Below are 7,026 nucleotides of genomic sequence, written 5' to 3'. Positions count from 1 at the left end.
GTAAGTTAGGCAGATGCTGTACCCCTTAGTTACAGTCCTACCCTATATATACTTACCTGTAATGGAGAGCCATGATGGAAATTCACTACTTTCAAAAAGTAAATATATTAACATAATAATGAAGAAGAATTCTGAGGGGGGTTGGAGAGATGGCTCAGTGGTTAAGAGCACTGGGTGCTCTTCCAGAGGAACTGGGTCCAATTCCCAGCACCCATATGGCAGCTCACAACTGTCTATAACTCTAGTTCCAAGGGATTTGACACCTTCACACCAATGCATATAAATTAAAAAAAAAAAAGAAAACTTGGGCAACAAGGAACACAGTTTCAGAAAAAATAGTATTGAGAGAGAAAGAAAAGAAAAGAAAAAGGAGAGGGAGAAGAAGGAGGAGGAGAAGGAGAAGGAAGAGAAGAAGGAGAAGGAGAAGGAGGAGGAGAAGGAGGAGGAGAAGGAGAAGAAGAAGAAGTAGAAGAAGAAGAAGAAGAAGAAGAAGAAGAAGAAGTAGTAGTAGTAGTAGTAGTAGTAGTAGAAGAAGTGGAGGAATTATTCTGAGATTATTTACTACATTACTGTAAAAAGAGCAACACAGAGGCTGGAGAGATAGTTCAGTATTGGAAGCACTGATTGTTCTTCCAGAGGGCCCAGGTTCAATTCCCAGCACCCAACAACTGTCTGTAACCCCAAGATCTGATACCCTCACACAGACATATATACAGGAAAAACACCAATGCAAATAAGGTGAAAAATAAAGAAGTTTTAAGGAAAAAAAAAAAGAGGAACCCAAAGTTCTGATTGATGAACCAGATGCTTATTAAGCCTCTGCTACACTTGAGAGGTAGAAACATCATGATTAGGAGTTTAAGATTATCTTTGGCTACATAGGGAGTTGAGGACCAGCCTAGACTACATGAGACATGTCAAAAAACTAAAGCCAAAAGTCAAACTGAAAATTTCTTTAGTACTATTTTACAGTAATAAGAAAATATGAGCCCACATATTGATTTTATCCTTACCACTATAGACAATCAACTACAAAGTATATAGAACTTCTGTGATGGAAATGTTCTATAATTTGAGGCTATTAGCATTTTTCATATGCCTAGTGCAACTGAGGAAAAAATCTCAATTGCTTTTAGCTAATTAAAACAAAATGCAAATGTGGCTTATGTCTACTATATATGAAAGTATGGAGTATATAAAGGCAAATATAGTAAAATTTCCTTTATGACACGTTCATTACCATGTTAGCCAGTAGTTATCTAGCTTTATAAAAAGTATATACAATTTGTAGGCAATAATGCAATATATCAGCACATGCTATCATGCTAAAAATAAATTCTTTACATTTTTTATTATTTTATGTATGAGTATTTTGCCTGCATGTATGTCTATGCATCATGTATGCCTGGTGCTCTTGGGCACCAGAAGTGGGTGCCAGGTCCCCTAGAACTGGAGTAACAAACAGTTTGAGTCCCTTATAGATGGTAGGAATTGAATGACCTGGGTCCTCTGGAAGAATAGTCAGTGTTCTTAACCACTGAGTTATCTCTCCAGCCCCCTAAAAACTAAAAAGCTTTAAGTGATTTCAGAGTAAATTGGCCGAAGACATGGGTTTTCCCATTTGAAAGCTGGAAGGATAAGACTATATTCTTCTAAACAAGTAACTTAAGAATGTGCAAAGCTCTTGCAGAGGGTCAGAGCTTGGTTCCTATCACCTCATGTCTGGTTGCTTACAATTACCTGCAGCTCCAGATCCAGGGGGATCTGATACTTTTAGCTTCTGCAGGCATCTGCACATAGCCCCCCCTACTACCACAGAAACACGCATACTTGGAAGAAACAATAAAGTTGGGCATGGTGGTGCATGTCTTTAATCCCAAAACTTGAGAGGCAGAGGCTAGTAGAGACCTTGAGTCCAGCCAGGACTACATAGTCAAACTCTGTCTAATAGATAAAAAAATAAAACAGTAAAATAAATCTTAAAATATGTTTTAGTGTGATAAGCACTTTAGCTCAAAATTCTATGTTAAATAGTACAATTCAGAAATTACTAGCTGGGCGGTGGTGGCACACGCTTTTAATCCCAGCACTTGGGAGGCTGAGGCAGGTGGATCTCTGTGAGTTCGAGACCAGCCTGGTCTACAGGAACTAGTTCCAGGACAGCCTCCAAAGCCACAGAGAAACCCTGTCTCAAAAAACAAAACAAAACAAAACAAAAAACAAAAAAAAAATTACTAATTTTTCTGGGGGGATGCTGTTGGCTACTAAAAATTATAGTCAATTTTTTAAAAAACAAAATCATGTAGAAAACAACTATAATTTTTAACAGAAGCCAAGGTATTAATGCAAAGAAAATAAAATATTGGATTAACTAGAGGAAGATCCACCTAAGTTAACAGCTCCATATGTTTTAGTTTCTAAAAACAATCTTTTGTCTCTTTCTCACGCACTAGCTGTCAGGGCTTTTCAGCATTTCCAAAGGAAGCAGTTTCTCAGCAGATCTGGAAATCAGTATGTAAAATCAAGGGTGAAATGTATACATAGACATAGGAGGAATACCACAAGTTCAAGGTCAGTCAGAGCCACAAGTGAGACTTAGTCTCAAAAAAACAAAAACAAAATCTTATTTTAGCAACAGAGTCCCAATGTATTGCCCAGGCTAGCCTCAAACATCGCTAGCTCAAGATATCTTCCTGGGCTAGAGGTTAAGAGCACTGGCTACTTTTCCAGAGGTCCTGAGTTCAATTCACAGCATCTACATGGTGGCTCACATCTATCTATAATAGGATCTGAGGCCCTCTTCTGGTGTGTAGGTATACTTGCAGAACAACCACACATAAAATATGAATAATAAAATTTTTAAAAAGATATCTTCCTGCTTAGTCTCCTGTGTGGCTGGTATTATATCATCAAACTCAGGTACTTTGGAAAAATTTGAATGCATGACATCATATAACAGTTAAGAGTGCCCTGGATTCAAATTTGAGTTCCATTTATTATCCTTAGTTTTCTGTTTTCTGGATCATTTCCTTCAGAGGCTGTGTTGAGTACTGAATAAACTAATACACTTGAGCACTTCAGTTCAATAGTTGTTATCAATTAAACATTACAAACATATATTTGTGTGTATGTATTAAGTATTATAAACTCATATGTACGTACATATATGTCATATCCAGTTCCCTTCCTGCCCTCATGTGTCAAGTCAATTTCAAATTTATTTTATTTATAATCATGAGGATATAATTTCCTAAAAAGAACTTCCTAACTTTGAATAAAATCACACCACACCAGTTCTATGCACACACAGAAAATGATGCATTTTAATAACCACTGAACTATGATTACAAAAACCATGCACTGTGACTAATCTCATTTAAAACGATCACAGTAAAGTTGCAATTGAAGAACAAACGAAGCACTATAACTTTGGATAGTTTTTTGCTTTGAACTTTGACAAAGGAGGAGGGATGGCAAGTTGGCTCCATGGGTGAAAACACTTGACGAAAAGCCAGACAACGGGGCCTTTAATTCCAGCACTCAGGAGTTCAAGGTCAGCCTGCACTACACAGTTGAGTTCTAGGAGGACTGCCACGTCTAAGTAAAGAGACTTTGTCTCAAAACAGCAGCATACCTCCACCCCAAAGTCTGATAACCTGAGTTCAATCCTTCGGACCCACTGGGTGGATGGAGAGAGCTGATTCCTGCAATGGTTTTTTTCTGTCCCACTTAGCAATTTCCTATAATATATACATACAGGGATATTCTGCATTGCCAAATATCTATGAATTCAATCAGTACTTGCTTCAAAAGCCCATTTTAAGAATTAATTATTCCACCAGGCATGCTGGAGCATGTCCTTTATTATCAACATTTGGGAATCAAGAAGGTGGCTCTCTTGAGTCCAAGGCCAGTCTGGTCTACAGAGTGGGTTCTGGGACAGCCAGGGCTACAAGGAGAAACCCAGTCTTGAAAAACCAAATAACAAATCCATATAAATGAGCAATTTCTTTTACTTTTTTTCAGTTTGATACATAGTATTACTCTACAGCCTAGGCTGCCTTAGAACTTCTATATAGTCCAGACTGACTTCAAACTCAAAGTGATCCTCCTGACCCAGTTTCCCAAGTGCTGGGACTATAGGGGGTGAACCACCACCTCTGAAAACTTCTCCATTTTTTTCTTGGTTTTGAGACAAGATTTCTCTGCGTAGACCAAGCTGGCTTCAAACTCAAGAGATCTGAGTATGCCACCATTGCCTGGATAGTTTCTACACTTTGTAAAACAAGTATCCCATGTACTTGACATGGACTTCAAACTTTCCCCTCATTTTAATCTTTAATTGCTAACAGATACTCAAAAAACTGAAAAGGAACCAAAAATCACTAATGTTATTTAAAGCTCTTCAAAGCTGAGAGTTTTTGCTTTCCCCTTTAACTGTTTCACAAGCAACTAAATAATCCCATTTAGTAGCTATAACTTTCATAGTTTGTGATATTTGCAATGGACAAAATCAACAGTTACTACTGTTAGAAGTAAAACTGACAAGACAATGTCAAAGATATAAAAAAAGTTTAGAAACAGTCTTTTGCTGGCAAGGAGACTTCAATTTGACAAGAGCTACAAAATAAAACAATCAGGAAAGAACAATTTATATGAATTAGAGAATCAGGAAAAGGTAGGAGACTTAGGATTTTCTTCAGTGTAGAGTGCTTGCCTTAAAAAAAAAAAAGAGGAAAAACAATGCAGAGTATGTGGAATGCTATAATATAGTGGTTTAAGAAAAAAAGGTCAAAGAACATTGGACTCATTAGGGTAAGGAGGATTTGGGAGGGAGGCTTTCAGTGGACTCAGATAAGGGAGGAATCTCAGACTCAAAAGAATCTGACGGGATTATAGCATGCACTGAGAAGTCTACATGTTAAAACAGATAGTAAATGCTGATGAGTATCGGGACAGTTGAGCTGGAAAGACTGTAACCGACATGCAAAAATTAAAAGTTAGGCCAAGTATTTTTAACTTTCCAGTGGTAGAAAAAAAGAAAATTCCTTTTTTTTTTTTTTGGTTTTTTTCGAGACAGGGTTTCTCTGTAGCTTTAGAGCCTATCCTGGCACTCGCTCAGGCAACCAGGCTGGCCTCGAACTCACAGAGATCCGCCTGCCTCTGCCTCCCTAGTGCTGGGATTAAAGGCTACCAACGCCTGGCAAAGAAAATTCTTTTAAGAGGTAACTTTGGTAATCTGTTCCAGATTCACCCTTATAAGTCAGAAGTCTAGTCTATCAATGAGTTAAAAATCTTTTATTGCATTTACTTATTTGTATGTCTGTTGAATTATGTGCATAAAAGACAACTTGTGGGAGTCTGTTTTCTCCTTCCACCCTGTGGTGCTGGGATGGAACTCAGGTCATTATGATTGGCAGCAAAGCACTTTTTATCAGCTGGCCCATCTTACTCGGTCCCAGGTGTTTTTTTTTTTTTTTTTTTTTTTTTTTTTTTTTTGAGAGAGAGAGAGAGAGAGAGAGAGAGAGAGAGAGAGAGAGAGAGAGAGAGAGAGTGTGTGTGTTTTAAGGGTTGTGGATCAAATCCAGGGCCTAATACATGTTAGGCAAAACTTTTGTCCTCCCTCCCTCCCTCTTTTTGAAGTGCTGGGTATTAAGTTTCATGTCTTCAAGGTAGGCGCTCTACAGCTCCAGTATTTTGTTGTTTTTGTTTTCTTCTGAGACTGGGTTTCTCTGTATACCTTGGCTATCTTGCAACTCATTCAGTAGACCAGGCTGGCCTCCAACTCACAGAGATCCTCTGCCTCCAGAGTTCTTGGATTAAAGGTGTGCTACTACTGCCTGGTTACTCCAGCATTTTCTTGTTATGATTAATTGATTTTGAGACAGGGTTTCTCTGTAGCCCTGTCTGCCTCTGCTTCCCAAGTGCTGGGATTAAAATGTGCACCACCCCTGCCTAGTTTCTCCAGAATTTTCAATGCATCAGTTTTCTTTTTGCTCATATCAATGTAAATTGGCCAGTGAGCTATCTCAGCAGGTATAGGTACCTGCCTCCATGCCTGACAACCTAAGCGGATTCCCAGTGGCCCACATGATGGAAGAGAACCAACTCCTGCAAGTCACTTTGATACCACATCTTTTGTGGCATGCACATGTGCACACCCACCACACATACACACTCATACAAAAGCAAATACATGCACTAAAAATAGAAATCTTTGCTCTGCTTTGGTCTCTGTGGCACAGGAAAGTAATTGGTAAACTGACTTACCGTAACATATTTTCTTACATATTAAACTGTGTAGATCTATTTTTATCTTTTGAAACATTTCTAGATAGTACTTTTTTTTTTTTAAAGTATTACATATATTAGGGAGATGTGTTCTTTTTTAATTGTTTCTGCCTTTTAAGCTATGGCTATCCTATTCAGCAACTGCTACTATGTTGCTACCAGCAGTGACTATGCTGCAATAGCTCTGTTCCCTCAGGCACAGACTCTCTCTGTCAAGATTCAAAGGCTGAGATAAACTCCTGCTTCCCAGAGAGGCTGAATAGCAAACAGCTCACCTAACTCACCTCTTCTTATCCTCCAAGAAGTCCTCCTGCTTTTTCTCGTCCCTCCTTATAAACCATTCTCCACCTGGCTCCTCCGTACAACTTCATGTCAGTTAATTGCCAACCCAGCCTCCTGACCCCAGGTGAATTATACTTAATCAAACCATCTTTGCATCATTAAATAAATGTTCCACAACTGGGAACCAAACACTCAATTACATGAGCCTATGGGGGCCATTCTCAATTCAAACCACTGTAGGCATCAAGGCCCTCTCCTGGCCTCCATCGGCATTTGTACTCATGTATACAAAACCACACAAAGACACAAGTAATTAAAAATGAATTTTTTTTTTAAGGAAGAGGAAGAAAAGGGAAGGAAGATGGAAACTGCATTTAAATTCTGCTTAGTTACAAGAGAAAAAAAAACCCACAGCTGAGGAGATGGCTCAGTCAGTAAAGTACTTACATGCCA

The 7,026-nt window shown here is 38.6% G+C and overlaps 1 protein-coding gene across 7 annotated transcripts in view; it reads right to left on the bottom strand.

Moving 5' to 3' along the window:
- Positions 1–7,026, bottom strand: part of Zbtb37 (zinc finger and BTB domain containing 37) — a 32,006-nt gene that overhangs the window by 16,906 nt on the left and 8,074 nt on the right. The gene's annotated exons all lie outside the window — the stretch shown is intronic.

Source organism: Cricetulus griseus, chromosome 5 (assembly GCF_003668045.3).
Source record: "Cricetulus griseus strain 17A/GY chromosome 5, alternate assembly CriGri-PICRH-1.0, whole genome shotgun sequence".
NCBI lineage: Eukaryota > Metazoa > Chordata > Mammalia > Rodentia > Cricetidae > Cricetulus > Cricetulus griseus.
This window is presented reverse-complemented; position numbering and strand designations above follow the sequence as displayed.